At 41.8% G+C, this 18,417-nt stretch overlaps 1 protein-coding gene across 1 annotated transcript in view; it reads left to right on the top strand.

The window, feature by feature from the left end:
* DCLK3 (doublecortin like kinase 3) overlaps window positions 1–18,417 on the top strand; it is a 50,018-nt gene that overhangs the window by 6,972 nt on the left and 24,629 nt on the right. The window lies entirely within an intron of this gene.

Genomic DNA, 18,417 nt, shown 5'->3' with positions numbered 1-18,417 from the left:
TGAATGGCTTTATTAGCTTTTCTATTGCGCTTGCTGCTTCTGTCCTGTAGGAGCAGATTCTGGCAATATTACCTGATTAAGCACACACTTTTTTTTTGTTTTGTTTTCTGTATGTTCAAAGGAGGTGAAAAAAATTGAGAAAATTGTGGATGGTTCTGAGCTAGAAGCTGTCATTGCCATATAATGTGAGATTAGTTTTCTGCCTTCGGTTTTTATTTTAAGAGCACAAACGATCAACTTTCCACTCTGTGTTTTTGGATGGAGATACTGAAAATTCTTTGAGGAATGAGTAGAGGTTAAATGATCTCTAGGTAATTACATAAGAAGTAAAATGGAAACACTGCACTTTGGGGAAGTGGAGGGCAGAGAACACAAAGCCACACAAACAGACAAAAATTTCACAAACCGAAAATAAACCCCTGTGGTTTCTAGAGTAAAATCTCATGTTAATTAAAATTTTGGCATTACATATTTTAAAATGTAACTTGGTATTTACTTTTTGTATAAATAATTAACCTAATGCACCAACTGATGGAGGGAAGCAACAGGAGCAGGCTGCCAGAAGTGGCTTTTACTTTCCTGTTCCCACTTGAGAAACTTCTGCTCTCTCCTGGTCTCAGGCACTGTTTTCATAGCAGAGCCTCTGAGGCCCTCCAGGGAGATGTGTAGCCTCCCCTGGAGGGCCTCTGAGTCTATCTGGAACTTGTGATAAAGGTTCTGTGAGCGAAGGCATACCTGTCACCCCCAGACACCACATGCCACTTGAGGATGGCACCATGTTTTTTCATCCCAGAATCCCCCCCAGACTAGCAGGGCATTTCCCCTAACAGCAGTTTACATACCCACAAGCTAGTCCAAGGCACCCTACAGGAAGTATCTTTGGGTCTCAGGGTTGGTAGGAGGAGCAGATTTCCTAGCAATAACAGCCATAACTTTTTGGGAATGTCTCTTCCAGGAATGGGTTAGACAAGGCTGGTTATTCATTTTAGTTCAGATGTTGTTTCGGTTTCAGAGGGCTACAACCAAAGTCCCCTGGAGCTTGGGTCTCTCCATTTGTGTCAGAGGCAGTGGTTCTTGCCAGATAACCCATGTGCTCCCCTTCTTTAGCAGATGCTATCAGTCCCTGTCCATGGTCCCTGAGCACACATCTTTCCTGTTCTGGTGGTTCCCACTGCAAGCCACTGCAACACTGTTGGATGACTTTCTTTGGTTGCAGGGGCATGGTTGGCCCCCATCTGGTGCACACACCCAGAAGTGCTGGGCAGCTAATGTCCTGGGAGCAGCCCTCAGCCACCAATGGAAGGGAATGGATGGGTGAATATCACAGTTTCCTTGCCCCTCTGGAAGGATAACTCTGAGGCATGTTCTACTCAATCTCTCCAGAGGTTCCCAGCAGAACTGAGCCCAGGTTGGCCATAGCAGTAACCTACTCTTTCATGCCACTGTCCTACTTCACTTTTCCACTCTCCTCTAGTGCTGTCTGAGATCACCTCCTAAATCAACCCATATCCTTGCCCCAGGCTGTGCTTTTGAGAGAGACCAACCCAAGAATCTTTTGGGGTGGTTGGGGTTATGTGACCAGCTCTGGCCACTGGACTGTAGGTGGAAGTGCCATGTGTCACTTCTCATTCCAGGCAGTTGAAAGCCAGGATACCACTGTTGTCTTTCTCATCTGCTGCTGGGGCCACCTTGGAGGCCATGTGCTTTGAATGGAGGATCAGAGATGGAGAAAGCTGCTAGGTTTACACTGGGATTCATACGAGCAAGAGTCTTTTATTGTGGTAGCCCTAGAGCTTTTTGATATTTATCAGTTGGGGCACCTATCTATCTGATAAACAGTGTCACACTGTCGTTTTTTGGGTGCCACCACTGATGTCAGCCCATCCTCCACTTCTCCATCCTACACTGGTCCATAAGAACTCTTGGGATCTGCTACCCATGACCTCCTTTAATGCTTCTCATTTCCAAACTCCCCTCCTCTTCAGTAGTTTGATTAATATTAAAGTAAAATTTATGTTTCTCTATGGTTTTTAATTCATCTGGAAGTTATTTTGTTATTATTTGTAAAATAAGAATCTAAATTCATTTTATTTCCAAATTATTAACCAGTTGTTCCAATATTGAATAAAAATCATTCTAACCTTCCTGGCTAGTTTGTAATCACCTTTCATTATACATTAAATTCTCATATAAAGTAGTATCTATTTTGGAACTATAGTTTTTTTTCTTAAGTTCTTGTGCAAGTACCAAGACATTGTAATTGTAGCTCTGTAATATATTTTACTATCTTCATTACTCACTACTCATCTCCTTCCTGTCCTCCCTCAAAAATTGTATTAGTGCTTCAGTTGCACAAAACCTACAAATTACAAATGGGAAGAACTGATATGTCTATTAGGCTTTTACATTCTGGAATGGACAGTCATTTAAACGGCTTTTCTAATTCCTCTCACAGTTTTGTAGTTTTCCTTATGTTGCTCATACACATTTTTTGTTAGTTATTCCTAGCAATTTTCTATATGTTGACATATAAATGTATAAATTTTTTCATGTGTTTTTCAATTTATTGCAGTTATGTCAAAAGCTTGTATGTACATATAAGCTTCACTATACATATAGAAAATTCATATATAGTTAATATATGTAATTAATGATTTTTTTTGCCTTATAGCTGACTACTTTCTAATTATATTTGGAAGTAAAAACATATAAAAACTATTTCATGAGAGTCCATGTACTCTAATTGCCTTTCCAGGTGGCTCAGAACAAACACATAGGTATGTCCTAGAATTGAAATAAGTTCATGGAGACAGGGAAAGATGGAGAGAAAAGATACATGAAGGAGTTGGCTATGTGGTAGCAATCATAGGTTTTCTCCATCACAGAACATGTGCAGAGTTACAGGAGCCATGAAAACAAATAGCTTGGGTTCATTGTGGGTTTTCTCTTTGAGATATAATCTCTCACACATTTAAAACTTACCTGTAAGTGTCTCTGACTGGTCCTAGACACTACTAGCACCAAATCAAAGTCTTCTCCTAGATGATTGAAACTTGTCAGTAATAATGTGTTTACGTTTTCGGTCTGGATAAGAAAAGATGATGTCAGAGGATGCCACCTCTTCAGTAATGTTAAAGACAGTCCTGGCAGGTCAGACTGTTTAATGTAAAATAAAAGGTGACTACATCCCTAACAGGGGTCTTACCTTGTGTTCAAGTTAAGAAAACCAAAATCAGTGGGCTTATTAATTTAAAAAGAAAAGAGAAACAGAAAGAAATGAAATACATTAGGTTGAAGCTCCTTTTTCTTGGAGTCAACTGATGTCCAAGGATTGTAGATCTCCAAGTCATCTGATTTATAAGGAAGCTCCTAGTATTAGCATATAAGTTTGCTATAAGCATAAAAGCCATACATTGGCTGCTGGGAACTTTTAGTGCTTTTTCTTTAATGCCATTGATAATATTAACTTAGAATCCAAAGAACTGACAATTTTCTACAAAGACTGCATAACTGAAGATGTTTTACTGGTTTTGAAGATTATATTTTCCAAAGACGTTCTGTAACATGAATGAAAGACAGGAATACATACTCATATTAAGAAGTGGGGAACAGGCTGGGCGTCGTGACTCACACCTATAATCCCAGCAATTTGGGAGGCCGAGGCGGGAGAGGTCACTTGAGCCCAGGAGCTTGAGACCACCCTGGGCAACATAGTGAGACCCTATCTCTTTAACAACAACAATAACAACAAAAATTAGCTGAGTGTGGTGGCTCATGCCTGTAGTGTCAGCCACTTGGGAGGCAGAGGTGGGAGAATTGCTTGAGCTGGAGAGTTTGAAGCTGCAGTGAGCCATGATGGCACCACTGTACTCCAGTCTAGGCAGAAGACCCTATCTCAAAATAAATAAATAAATAAAATAAAATAAAGCATCTGAGAACCAACTGAAAGACCTCTGGAATTCCTATGTTCTCAGGAATGCTTGTTAATTACTTGCTTTTTTCCAATTGCTTTGTCTGCATTACAAGGCAAAAACGGCAGAGGCTTCTTCGTTCTCTTTATGTTTCCTTTCTTGCTCTTTTTTCATCATGAGTACAAAGTGATGTCTTTATTAAGCTGTTTCCTTAGAAAGGAAAGTGGTGTTAGTGTTGAGGTGCAGAGGGCTAGGTAAGGAGACAAAGTGGGGTCTTTGTATTTTGCTTCCAACATGTTCATCTGGCCACAAACGCGATGTGTGGGCTTTTAGTCTTCAGTGAGCATGTTAACAATCAAAGAAAAAACATACATGTTGGATTTTTATTCTATTGGGAGGAGGGAGTGGGACTTTAAATATCTGCCCATCTCAGAGGGGAAAAAAAGGAAAGTTTTATATTTTCTATGCTGCCTTGAATAACTGTCAAAAAACTCTCAGCAGTTTCTGGCTAGCTAGCTGTCTCCATCTGGAGGTTGGCATTGTGTTTTTTTAACCTACAATTAACTACCATCCGCTAAAAATTCAGCCAGTAATAGTCATATCCTTTCATAGCTTCTTAAGAATTTTTTCTTAAATGTTCTTACAGTTCTTTTCCTACCCTTGACAATATCAATTTTTAGTATAAAAGCTACAAAATTAGATACCAGGGACATCACTGATGATTACCATGAACTATTTGTTCATTGGCTCACATATATTTGTTGTCTGCTACATGCCACTGTGGTAGGCTCAATACTTCTAATTAATTTAAATTTAAGTGGAAAATAGCCATATGTGTCTAGTGGTTATGGTATTAAGCATTGCAGAGCTCTAGAGAGTTGGGGAAACAGGTTAAAGCATCAAGTAAATTGTCATATCAATGGTGATATGTGCTATGCAGAAAGAAACCAGACTGGTGAGGGAGGGGGATGGAGCAATTTGAGGGTCTTTCAGGTAAGGCCTCTTGGAGTAATGATATTAGATCCATCACAGACCTGAACAAAGGCAGGAAGGATGTTCATGAGGGAAATAGTTTCAAGACACTCCAGGCACCTCTGGGTAATTATATGCCTTTTGTTTTTAATGAAACAGGAGAGAAGGAATGTCTTCTACTTATGAATTCTAAAAATTCCACAAAACCATCAGTGCTCATTCTTACTGTAAAATATAAATACCTTTCATAATTTTGGGCAATGGTGAGGGTCTGGTTTCCCTAGAAGCAGAACCTGAGATGTGGATTCTTGTGCATATAATTATTCTGGGACAGCTCTCAGGAGAAGGGAATCAGGTGGGTGGGGAGTGCGGCCAAGCAAGGAAGTGGTCTCAGCTGGAGTCACATCTCAGCCCCAGCCATGAGAAGCTCTGGAACATGCATTGTACCATGGATTGTCCCACCCTGGGGTAAAGGCTGGGTCTTTTGTACCCCTCCCCACACCCCTGTCCATCAGTCATTGATTATGGGCTGTCCTTGTGAAGGCAGAGTTGGATGTGTGACCTCCTGGGTAAAGTGGCTCCAGTCAGCCAAAGTAACTCTTGGGAGACTTGGGCAGCGATCGGCTGCCAACACGTGTAAGAGCTGGAGGAGAGGGGCAGCCCTGGTAAAGGAATCTGGGTGGGTACCAGTGGAATCCATGACAGTGTGCTGGCCCTATAGAATGTTGATGGCTGTGTAGCTTTAGATAAATTTGGAGGCAGAAATAGATGAAAAATCCTGACTGCATGCTTGGATGATCACCCAGCGCATTCTGATGACCCAACCAATAGTCTGTTTTCATTGAACACTACTGTGGATTTATTGGGTTCTTCCGTGTAACACCTGTTCATTGCCAGCCTACCACATACCTGGCACTAGGGCTCTGTGTTTAGAATCTTGCCACGCAAGGCCCATTTATTTAGTAGACTCCATCCCAACAAATTATATATATTTGGCAAATGCCATGATATAACATCATAAGAAATCCCAAAGAAGCTTAACCACAACTCCTGCAGAAGCTAAAAGCTGCTAAGGTTTATCCTTATAAAGGCTCTGAAGGCAACAGTCTGTGTTGAAACATTTGTGTCTGATGCTTTCAAAAGGCTTAGATGCAGCAGTTGGGCTGTTAGAGGGAACTGTGTCAGTTTCTGCCCATGAGGTTGGCTTCTCAGCAGAGAAGCAGTTCTGCTTTAGTGCCACCACTGTCAATCTGGTTTAATCTGAGTGCTGACCATATGTGGGCAACCTTATGCCTGTCATCTCATTACAATCTTTACAGCTATCCTGGGAGGACGGGCTAGTGGGGGCCATGCAGATTCCCACAGCAGTGAGGACTGCTTGGTGCTCCACCAGCAGAGATGTGTTGTACTCAGGGTGGGTATTAGGGCCACTGCTGAAGCTTTGTGGGTCCGGTTGGATGCCTGGCTTCATCAGGGTGTTGGTACCATGCCTTCTCTTCTTTTGAATTAGGGGAAAACCAAACCCAGTCTGAATTCCCAAAAAGAAGAAAAGTTTTCACTTTAATGTGCTTTACTCCAACATCACTCTTCTTTGTTTGGAATCTTAATACACTTCGGGGAGTTTTTTTTTTTTTTTTAGATCATCCCATCTACAGGGATATCAGGGAAAAGCTCATCTGTTTATTGCCAGCTGCAGGAACACTGTGTGACTTAATTTTGCCCAGTTGGATGTTGGCTGGCTTAACAACTAGGGCAGAACTAAGCTGAGGCTGTTTTGCTTCAGTGTTGGTGCCTGTTGACGCCTCTGAGTGCTGCTCTGTTTTCTCTGGATGACCCCATGAGTTTAACATTACATGTTATAAATGACACCTCTAAATCTGTCCATGTCATTGTTCAAAAACATTCACGATCTGCGGAAGGTCTGTTTCAGTTCTTACTAACTAGCTGTGTGGCCTTGGGCTAGTTGCTTACCTTCTCTGGCCTACAGTTATATCTTACAGTTGCGGAAACTGGGCTACTATCCTTGCAGTTCTAAAATGCAAAGATCTGCGCCCACACAGCTTTTGCATCCCACTCACATGTCCTCTTTAGATTGGATCTGTGGTGTTACTTTTGTTTACAAAAGATGCATATTTCAACACAAGCAGTTTGTGAGAATTTTTACCAGCAAGTCTAATCATCGTATAAATGATCATGTCTTAACTATTTATGGAAAGTCCTTCCTTAGTCTGGTGGATGTAAACCTCCAATAAACAACACAGTGGAGCTATTTAGCTTATTTATTTCTTCTTGAGAAATAAATGGAAAAGAACTTAAGAAGGCCGGGTGTGGTGGCTCATGCCTGTAATCCCAGTGCTTTGGGAGGCCCAGGTGGGTGGATCACTTGAGGACAGGAGTTTGAGACCAGGCTGGCCAACACAGCAGAACCCTGTCTTGACTAAAAATACAAAAAATTAACTGGGCATGGTAGTACATGCCTGTAATCCTAGCTACTTGGGAGGGTGAGGCAGGAGAGTTGCTTGAACCCGGGAAGCAGAGGTTGCAGTGAGCCAAGATTGCGCCACTGTACTTCAGCCTGAGTGACAGATCAAGACTCTGTCTCAAATAAGTAAATGAAAATAAATAAAGAAGAATTAAATGTTAAAATAATTAAATTAAGAAGTAAAAGAAATTTATTTCTTCTTGAGAAACTTGGGTAATGTGTCTTTCATGGGATCCATCCATTTCATTTAAGTTGTCTCCTTTGCTGGCATAAAATTATTCATACTATTCCCTTATTATTATTTTACATAAACAGCTCCAGTGTTTTGCAACTGTATCATCTCTCCTGAATATGAATGAAGGCTATATATTTTAAAAAACATTTCTTTTCAAATTATTTTACTGGCTTGCCATTTAATTATGTGTTGGACATGGAGGTTGTCTTATCAAGAAGTCAAAATCATTTAAAAACCACTTTCTGAAGAATCTGCAGACTGTTTGCCTCCTCATTCCTGTAGATGAATGGATCATGGAAGTTTCCACCTCAGATCTCATTTATTAGACTGACCCCTCATCTGATAAACGAGGTGTGAGAGTCTTCAGATCCAGGCACTGACAGATGGTTCAAATATTCCAAGTATCCTTACACCTATCTAAGATCCATTCAAGCCAAAGCGCGAAGATGTAGAAATGAGATCGATCTGCTTCATCTCTAGAAAAAAAGGAGATGGAGTATGCTTTTAGAATGATTTCTGCAACCTCACCAGTAGGAATGGAATGTAGTGAGGGTCTGTCTAGCCTAGTGTGTTTTAAAGTATTGCGTGACACAGGTCAGTGGACATTAGTGGGGCGGGGAGGGCCCCTAGGGTTTGATAACCAAGGAGGGAAAGGAAACTATGAAGTCTTGTGAGCATCCAGTCAGCTGAAGGGAAAGTAGCCCCAGAGTACTTGAAGGCTCCCCTTCCAAATGAGCACATCCGAAGAGCCGCTCTGTATATAGCACTGAGAAAAGCGAAACTCAGCCCCAGTCAAGGTTACTATGAATCTCCTCACCGCAACAGACAATTGGGATTAAATATTCAGGCCGTAGGAAACAGCAGCCTGGCCTGGGAGCCATGCCCTCTTGGGATTTTACTGAGTGAGCGATGAAGCCCAAGGGATGTGATCACGGGTGAGTTGGGAGAGTTGGGAGGAAACATGAAACCTAGGGTGAGACTGAAAGAGAAGGTGTCCCCAGGGGGAGGTCTGGTCAAAGCCAACCAGCATCAGATGTCTCAGAGAAAGACAACGCAGGGGACAGGGTGGCAGCATCTGGAGAGGCTCCCCATGCATTGGCACAAAGAGCTGCATGTGAAGAGAATCCTGTTGGAAAAGGAAAGAGGGTCAACCTGCTTCAGAATTTATGGAAGAAAAGAAAAGCCCAAAGGCACAATGTGACAAAATGACTGGAAAGCAGAAGGGTTCACCTGGAGGAAAAGTGGTCAGGTGGTTAGAGAGAAAGGTTAGTGTTATGGTCGCTGGCAGGTCCGAGGCCTCACGGGCCCTGGGAGCAAATGAGGCCAAGTTAATATTAATGCCTGGTGTGCCCTCCGCCAGTGTCCTCAGAGTCCCCAGGGCAGGATGTTATCTGTGCTCATGTGCACCGTGGCTCCTGTTCTGAATCCTTCCTCCTGTTCCCTGCCCCTGTGGCTCTCCTGCTGTTGCTGTCTCCCCAAGGCCCCTCATCACCCTCCTCTGCTGAGGCTGCCCTGGGTCCTGGGGCCTGTTCTGGGGAAGGCAGGTGGCTGGTCCTCCTCTCACTCTGCTGTGCCTTGTCACCTGGGTCCCAGAGCTTCACACAGTCTTTGAAACACAGCTCCTTCAGCATTCTCACTCAACCCTGTGTCCCAACAACACTTAAACCAGCTGTTCTGGGATTGGCAGCACAGGGGGAGAGGCCATACTGTCCCCTCTTTCTCATTGCTCCCCAGTCCTGTTATCTCCTCCTTGGGGGCTGCAAATGCCTGTGCACAAAACACCTCCTTCCCCATTCACCCACACCCTTGTCTGCACATTTGGCAACTTGTACAAATAAACAGATCCTGGAAAAATAAACCCACTGCTGAGCTGAATGTGATCCTGGGTCTCAGTTTGGGTTTAGTTGGGTCATGCTGCCATACTTTAAGGGCTAATGAAATAGATACATGCAAGTCCAAGGGCTTTATGATCCCCTCACCCCACTGAGGGCTGCATATTTTGGTTTCACTAACCACTTTGGCAAAGCAAGAGATATTATATGGCAGTGCATTTCAAGCAAACGTGCATCACACCACCTGAGGGTCTTGTTAAAATGCAGAATCTGTTTTTGTAAATTGGGGGTGGGGCCTGAAATTCTGCATTTCTAAGATGCTCCCAGGTGATACTGATGCTGCTGGTCCACTTTGGGTCGTAAAGGGGATCAAAATATGCTACCCCCAAATATGACACTTTGTCACAAGAATTATTTTAAGCTGAAGGTATTTGAGGAACAGAAGATGCAAGAAAAGATCTCTGTCCTCCCCCTATTTATGTAAAAGCGGACATAAATTTCCCTTTGTGAAGTTGTTCCTTTCACTTGCCTTGTAACAGGAAGGGCTGAACAACTGTTAATCACCAGAGAGGACTCTAGACTCATATCAGCCCAGAGATGGCTCTGAGAGGAATATGCACAACAAACCTTACTAAAATAATCTTTATCTTCCACTAGTTTCTCATATATATATATGAGAAATATACATATATATATATACCTTTTTCCCCCATATAAGCTCAAAACTTTTCCCTTTGTTTTATTACTTCTACAAGTTTATCATTCTTTGTTAAAATGGTATATAAGTCTCTGAGTCTGACTACCTTTTTGGGATTTTCACTTCATTTCTGTGAGGCCCTTATATGCATATGAAAGAAACATTTTTCTCCTGTCAATATGTCTTTTGTCAATTTATTTTGCAGGACCCCAATCATTTAACCTAAAGAGTAGAGGAAAAAGGGTTTTTCCCCTCTCTAACAGTGGGCAAATTCTAGATCATTTCCTTTGCCACTTCTGTATACTGTACAGAAAATCTTTTGTCAAAGGAACCATGACTGGACTTTGTGTTTCACTGCACTGATGCCATGTTTTTATAACATATCACAAATTACTTATTAACTTTATGAAAATAACTACTTATAGGCAGCTTGCACTCCCAAAAGGATACTCTGGAATTTCACTATATATCTTTGGTGCTCAGAGTGCGTCCAGGGCCCAACAGCATCAGCATCAGCGTCATCTGGGACCTGGTTAGAAATACAGACTGTCAGGCCCCACCCAGGCTGTCTAAATCAGGACCTGCACTTCAACAGGACTTACAAGTGATTTGTGTGCACATGAACATTTGAGAAGCTCTGCTCTGTAGCACATAGTAAATTGGAAATGGGACTTCCAGTTTAACCACTTCAGCAGGATCCTCTGAGGAGACACGTCAGTGACAGCAGGGAAAAACTCAGACCTTGTCTGTTAGTCCTCTTTGTTGTCATGGGGTGTCTGTAGGGTATAACCCAATGTCCTGGGATCTCTGGAAAGAGAGGAAAATGCTCTCTGGTTTGCATGAAGCATGAGGGTTTTTCAGACATAATAAAGCCAGCAGTGGAGGAAGTGTGAACTGTGATACAATGATGAGATGGGTGGCATATACTAGACAAGGGTAAGTAGGAAAACTGAGGGATGAGGGATGAGGATTATCGTGTAGGTCAGGGATAAACTTTAAAAGTGAGAAAAGGAATGTCCACTTAAAAACACTCTTGTAAACAACTGATGCAGTACATAAAACTCATGATAACTCCAAAGTTATCATGAGATGGAGCAGTCAATCCCATCTTTAAATTTGCGAGTAGCTTAGAAAAAAGTATCAGGCATCTGTTAGGTGGGTTAGAACAAGGCCTGGCAAATATCTCTCAGTCAGAGACCATACAGAGTTCTAAGCCAGTATGCTGGGAGGCACTAAGGGAAATTGTCATGGGTAAGTCCGCAGATAAAAGCCAACCCTGGACAGAGGCACTTCTGAGATAAGAGCAGGAAAAAGTCTCTTTAATTACTTTGTTTCTGATGTCTCAGTCAATGTCATGTTGGTAATAAAGAGGATAGGTAGTGAGGATGTTAATTAGAGATTGGAGTGTCATCAGTGATGACAGCCAATAAACAGCATGGCAGTTTCATTTTATTACCTTGCTCTTATTAATTTCTACAGCTCTGATCAATGTAGACATTGGCCAGGCTTCTGAGTTACGAAACAGTAGCATTTTTGAGGCTTAGTGAGAGAGGCTTCATTCCAATTTTTTATTCGTTTACAAAACCTTCCTTGGGGTGTTGGTATAATCAAATGTAAGTTCACAAATGTTTCTCCTGCCTCATCTCTGCATATGAGCAAAATGAGTTTATTCCCAAACAGCCCCTGGAAAATGCCCAGGACAAATGATTACGCAGTGAAAAGTAAAATTATTTCAGCCAGTCTTTCTCTATCTTCCACAGAAGAATAGACATGAATACTCTCTCAGCCCTGCATACTGAGGCCACAAGTGATTAATCTGCTGAAACCACAAAGAAATAAAAAGTTGATAAAAGGGAAAGTATTTTCAGGGGCACCTTTCTGCTAGGAGGAGGGGGTTAATAATGTGGTGTTAGATGCATTGACCTTTCTTTTTTAGTCATCTTTTTGTTGTATTGAATATTACCAGATAGTTTAAAACACCTAATTCATTTTGTTGAGTTCACATAATTTGTAAATGTTTATAGAGAAAGTATGTATTACTTGAGTCCTATAGCAATTTTGATTATCTCTCATTATTTTTCTTGTGTTATTATAGCTTTCTAGGAGCCAAGATGAAAACCCTGAAGTTGATACTGACCACAGACATAGGTTTCTTTGCATTTTAATTAGACATGTGAGTTATTTTAAAATGACTTGGAAAAGGTAAAATCTCTTTAATTGTGATTTAAAAAGACAATATAAAAGAGAAATCTTTTATTTTTTTCTTGATGCTAAACTTGATTAGCAGCTAATCTTATAACAGAGAAAAGTAATTATAAGTAAATTAGACAGGAAACTGGGTTAATGTGACTTACAGTCACTCTGGTAGCCTTTCCAGCCTAATAAGGTGGAGAGCTGATCATCGTGGAATCAGGTTATGTTACTTTATCTGAATTGTGGCAGCAGATAAGAGACCCACTTTCTGAGCATCAAACCGATTAGAGGCAATAACGGCATGCCATGCCGGTGCAGTTACTGAGTTTATTGGCTCACCCCAGAATCAGAACATCCTAGGATCGATGAGCAGAAATTCCGTTTATCTCCCCAGCAGACCTGTTTGCTTAGGTTTGCTGGAGTGTTTCTTTTATTATCCCATCCCTACTGGTTTTTTATTTCAATCACTATGCGAATGACAAATGCATCCTGCTGAGTCACATTTAGCATCATATTCTCTTTGGCCTTGAGATGTACATGTACTTGGAGGAAACTCAAGGTTACAGGACTTATTTTCTTTATGAACATGTGAAAAATAAGCACAAGTTGAGTGCTCACTCTAGGCAGAGCAATGCACTGGACATCCTCAGCAATAAGTAAGACATTAATGCCATTTGGCAGGTAGTGAAACTGAGGTTCGTAGGGATTAATTAATGTTCCCATGGTCACACAGCTAATAACAGCTTGGCAGAAGTCCTCTGACCCATGGTCAGTGTTCTTTGCGCTAAAACAAAGCTTTCTCAACCTGAAGCAATGTACTGCTGTCCCCTACCTCTATGAGTTGTTCTTCAGAAATGCTACTTTGTCAAATTTCCTGTCGCAGATGGATGTTTGTGATTATATTTTCTTTTCACCTCACTTATCTAATGTATTCAGGAGGTTTTTTTTTTTTTTTTTTTTTTTTTTTTTTTTTTTTGAGACGGAGTCTCGCTCTGTCGCCCAGGCTGGAGTGCAGTGGTGCAATCTCGGCTCACTGCAAGCTCCGCCTCCCGGGTTCACGCCATTCTCCTGCCTCAGCCTCCCGAGTAGCTGGGACTACAGGCGCCCGCCACTGCGCCCGGCTAATTTTTTGTGTTTTTAGTAGAGATGGGGTTTCACCGTGGTCTCGATCTCCTGACCTCGTGATCCGCCCACCTCGGCCTCCCAAAGTGCTGGGATTACAGGCGTGAGCCACCGCGCCCGGCCTCAGGAGGTCTTTTGTGTGATGTTTGCTGGTGCTGCAATTAGCAGTGCTCAGTTATTTACAGTGAGAGCTGGAAGACTGAAGCTAGATATTTGTGTTTGATGTTAGGGTTGGGAATTTGTTCTCCAAATCTTGTGTGCTTGCTCTCTGTACTGGGGCAGAGTTGGGGGGTTTGCATAAACCCTGGTCTCTGCTTTTGGAGAGCTTACAGTTTAGTTGAGAGGGAGAATGTTTACACCTACTAAGATGAAGTAACAATTAGCTGAGATGTGCAGCAGGCAAAACCATATGTTCCACATTCTGTGCTAGGTGTTGGTCTCAGGCATTCGTGCTAAATTTTGCTTTAATGAATGAGCAGGTCTTCAGGGGAGGGAGCTATCACTGCGAACTTACGAGGACAGAGAAGGTTTGGGAGTAGAGATGGGTCTTAGGCTTTACAAGATGGTGAGGCTTGGATTGGTGGGGGAGTGGAGGTGGAGTGGGTTGGAATTGTGAAGGGCCTTATGTGTCAAGCAGAGGAATTTGGGTTTGGAACTCAAGGAGGCTAATAAGGAGCTACTGTAGGTTATTGAGCAGATGGATGGCTTATCAAAAGTAGTGCTTGCTCTTCTGTATATGTGGGGTTAGATTAGCATTGAGGAGAGACCCTGTAAACATTTGTATTTTGGTGTAATGAAGTAGAAGAAGCAGTTTTGTCAAGTCCAGGTCAATTTATTTTGCTGTAGCAAGTTAACAGAAAAATAAGGTGTTAATAAGAAAAAAATAAGATGTTAATAAGAACATATTCTCCCTGCGTTACTTCCTGGGATGTGGTTGGCTTGGTGGCTGAAGACAGAATTAGCATGTTTAATTTTTACTATCTATGGCTTCATAAACAATTTACTGTTGATATAGGGACAGAATATGGATTATTATCCTAGATTATACAGGTTGAGTAAGTCTCCCTTATCCAAAATGCTTGGGACCGAAAGTGGTTTTTTATTATTTTATTTTATTTTATTTTGTTTTTTTTTTTTATTTCAAGGACTTTTTTTTTTTTTTTTTTTTTTGGATTTTGGGATATTTGCATTATACTTACCAGTTGAGCATCCCAGATCTGAAAATCTGAAGTCTGAAATGCTCCAATGATCATTTCCTTTGGTAGGAATGTCAGTGCTCAAAAAGTTTGCAGACTTTGGAGCATTTTAGATTTTGTATTTTTGGTTTTGGGATACTCAACCGGTATGAGGGTGAGCCACATGAAATTTGTTTTTTTATGGTTCAAAATTGGTAGAACTACTAGCAATTTCATATGGTTCCACTTTACTGATTTTGTAAGTAAAGGTGTTGCTGGAGCTGAGTGGACTCGGGCAGGCCTGTGGCTTTCTAGTAAGGTTGATTGGGGTAGGTTCTGGACAGTGGTGCTTAGTGGGAGACTGAAAGTACTCTGTGTGCAGTTGTCCTGGGGCATGAGCACGTTCCCAGAGACTGAGCCCCAGGCCTAAAGGATATGCTGTGCTCTCTCTGATGTTTGCTCTCCCTGCCCATGGACCAAGCATTCATAGTCTTCTTATTTTTTTTCTCTTACCTGTAAAGAAGAAAATTTTGCTCTAGACTACTTTAAAAGAGGAAAGAGGTCTTGTGGAAGAGAAGATAAAAATCAGTGCATCCGAAGGTTGCATTTTCCTGGTGCTTCCCAGTCGCTTGAAGCAGTCATAGCTAGAAGAAGTGCTATTTCAGTAGGACCCAGTTATGCTGAGGAGGTGGAGACTGAATTGTCACTTTTGCTGCAGACCAAGGAGCTTTTGAATAAGCTTGTGAATGCCCAGGCAGTGGAATGAGCATGTCTGATGTTGGTGTGATGGAGCCTGAGCTGTTCTCTCTTTACATCCTTTTACGCCATGCCCTGGGATGGAGGCTGTTCTTATGGAGCTTATTCTTTGTTCAGGGATGGGATGTTCCCAGATTGTTCTCCTAACCACTAGGGATCAGGGCAAGTTTTGAGGTAGGGTCTGCTGAAATTGGCTGAGCACAGAAATCCCAGAGAGCACATCCCCTCTTCTCCCTACCCAGCTCTGGGTACCATTGTGCCAAGTCATCCATTACCACCCTCAGACTCTACAGTTCCAATGTTTGGGAACTTGAGGCCACTGGTCCTATTGTAATTTGGGCCTCTTTGTCACTCTATGTCAACACTCAATACATAAAGCCCATTACTGTCAGTCCTGTTTCATGAGCACTGCTTTATGCCTCCCTGACATCCCATCTTGGACCTTTTAGGAGGGTTCAGGGGCTTTCCTGAACCTCCTTCTATGCTAAATGTTCAAACATCCTTAAGGTATTCACTGAATGTTCCTTTGTCCTATCGGTTCTCCCCTGAGGATCCCTCTCCTATTTCTTCCCTGTAATGGATAATTCTTCCTTTCCAGGGACTATAGATTTTGAAGGTAGAGCTCAGAATTTAGCTCCCCAGGTCTGCTTCAGAGCTATTATTTTTCTTCCCTCCTATAACACCTTTCCTTAGCTGAGGCTTATATCATCCCATGATACAATATACACCCTTGCTTTGCCACTGTCATATAGTGGCTGACCATTCATTTCTCCATGTTACCAGTGTCTTCCTCTCCACACTGAGTCTTACCTTCATCTGTGCTGACCTCAGTGGCCGTGTGGACAACTGGTCCAGCCCTATGTCATGGTTCCTTTGCTATGTACTGGGTGGCCTCTACCTCATTAGGTGTTGAAAACCCAACTCAAATCTTGTCTTCCTAGCACTCTTGGTTGCTCATTCTCCTGGTACTTCCATTGGATTTCATTACATCCTCTTTATGCCTCTAGGTTTTCCTGGTAGGTCTGCCCTCTTGTGACCACAGCCAGCAGTTGATCCTTTGGGCCTGCCTATCCTTTTCCCACATCTGCTTGGAAAAGCCTCAGTCCAGGATATAGGCTAAAATCTCTTTCTCTGTCCCTATACTGAGTCTTCCGAGAAAATAATCAGGACTTCATTTACTTAGTCTGACAGTATGTATCAAGGATCCTACTGTGTGTGAAGCACATAAGAAAAACCAACAAGAACACCCGCCCTTTTGTGCACATGCGTTTGACAGTCACCTTCCTTGACACCGTTCCTCAGTTCCCCAATACAGGAAATACAAACTAGTATTCCTTCTGTAGCTCTCTTTCTTTCTCTCAACATCAGCTATCTCAGACAAAAATGGAGGCAGATTAATTAAAGAGGCTGTGAGAAGAAAGGGATAACAGATGTCCATATGTAGTTTAACTGTAAATGTGATTGTTAAGCTCATAAATTTGTGGTGTGTGGGAAGATCAGTATCAGCCACTACCTTGTCATCTCATCTGACACCTGCGTCTAGATGGAAATCATCTCAGAACAGATTGTACATTATAATTAAAAAACAAAAAACATTCTGTGTAGATTTGCTGGGCCAAAATCTCATCCTGGCACAACTGGAGTTTCTGCTACAGTTGATTCAAATACACGTATAAATGATTATTTTAAATTTCTTTTTAAAGGAAGCATAAACAGCAGATTCTTCCATGTAGGATATGACATATGGGTCCTGCAGGGTAACTTTAATAATTGTCATCCTATCCTTGTGGCTTAACTGAGTTATACTTTCTGTTGTTTTCCAATTTCTCTTCCTGACCTGGATAGAAATTGAGGAAATTAAACCACTCCTGCCTCACCTGTTTTACTCTGGCTGGGTATAGTCAATCAGGAAATACAAAAGTCTTGTTTTATTCATGTACATTCTCATTACTTAAGCTCTGAACCTTGGTTTCTTTACATTTTTTTTAATAAGAAGAGGGAAAACCATCTGGACAAGCAAGTTTTTACACCTAGATTGAAACCTTCTTCAATTTTCCTATACTAACTCTAATGCAAGTGAATCTCAGTCAGAGCTTTAAGAAATACCTACCACATCATGTTGGTCCATGAGTTCTTGTGATGCCAGATGAAGCTGTGCACAGTAGACTTCTACCTTATTGATAGATTATACTACTAATACAGTGAAATTATAATATAAAATAGATATTAAGATCACAATGACGGTGTTAATAACTAGCAACTATTATGTCCTTACTATGTGTCAGGCACTCTCTTAGGTAAGTTGTAATTTGATCATTTATTCTTCACAAAAACCCTGGGAGGGAGGTGTAGCATTCTTACTTTATAAATGAAAAAAAAAAAAAAAAAGAAGTGCAAATAATTTGTCCAGGTTCACACAAGCAGTCCGTGGCCATGCCAGGATTTAAATCCAGATCTGTCTCAAATCCTGTGACCATAACCTCTTCGCATACTGCTCCACCTTGAGTGAGTTCAAAGTCAAGCTGAAAAAAAATGTTCTTGGCAAAGAGATGGGTAAGATCGGGTTTTTCAAAGTTCTGGAATGTTCCTGCCTCTTGTTGGCGTTTCATGGGCAGCAAACCTGGCCCTTCAAAGTTCTAGAATGTTCCTGACTCTTGTTGGTGTTTCATGGGCAGCAAAACTGGCCCTTTTTATCTCAGCTGTAGATCCTTGAAGGTCAGTTCACTTTGGGGTAGCTGGAGTTGTGTTTACAGAGTCAGGCCTCACCGTGAGAGGGCTCCTGTATTAGTCCCTTTTCATGCTGCTTATAAAGACATACCTGAGACTGGGCAATTTACAGAGAAAGGTTTTCTTGGACTTACAGTTAGTTCCACGTGGCTGGGGAAGCCTCACAATCATGGCGGAAGGCAAGGAAGGGCAAGTCCCATCTTACATGGATGGCAGCAGGCAAAGAGAGAATGAGGAAGATGCAAAAGCGGAAACCCCTGATGTAACCATCAGATCTGATGAGATTTATTCACTACCATGAGAACAGTATTGGGG

This window comes from Gorilla gorilla, chromosome 2 (assembly GCF_029281585.2).
Source record: "Gorilla gorilla gorilla isolate KB3781 chromosome 2, NHGRI_mGorGor1-v2.1_pri, whole genome shotgun sequence".
Classification (NCBI taxonomy): Eukaryota; Metazoa; Chordata; class Mammalia; order Primates; family Hominidae; genus Gorilla; species Gorilla gorilla.
Note: the sequence above shows the minus strand (reverse complement) of the source record. Positions and strands in the feature narration are given on the sequence as shown.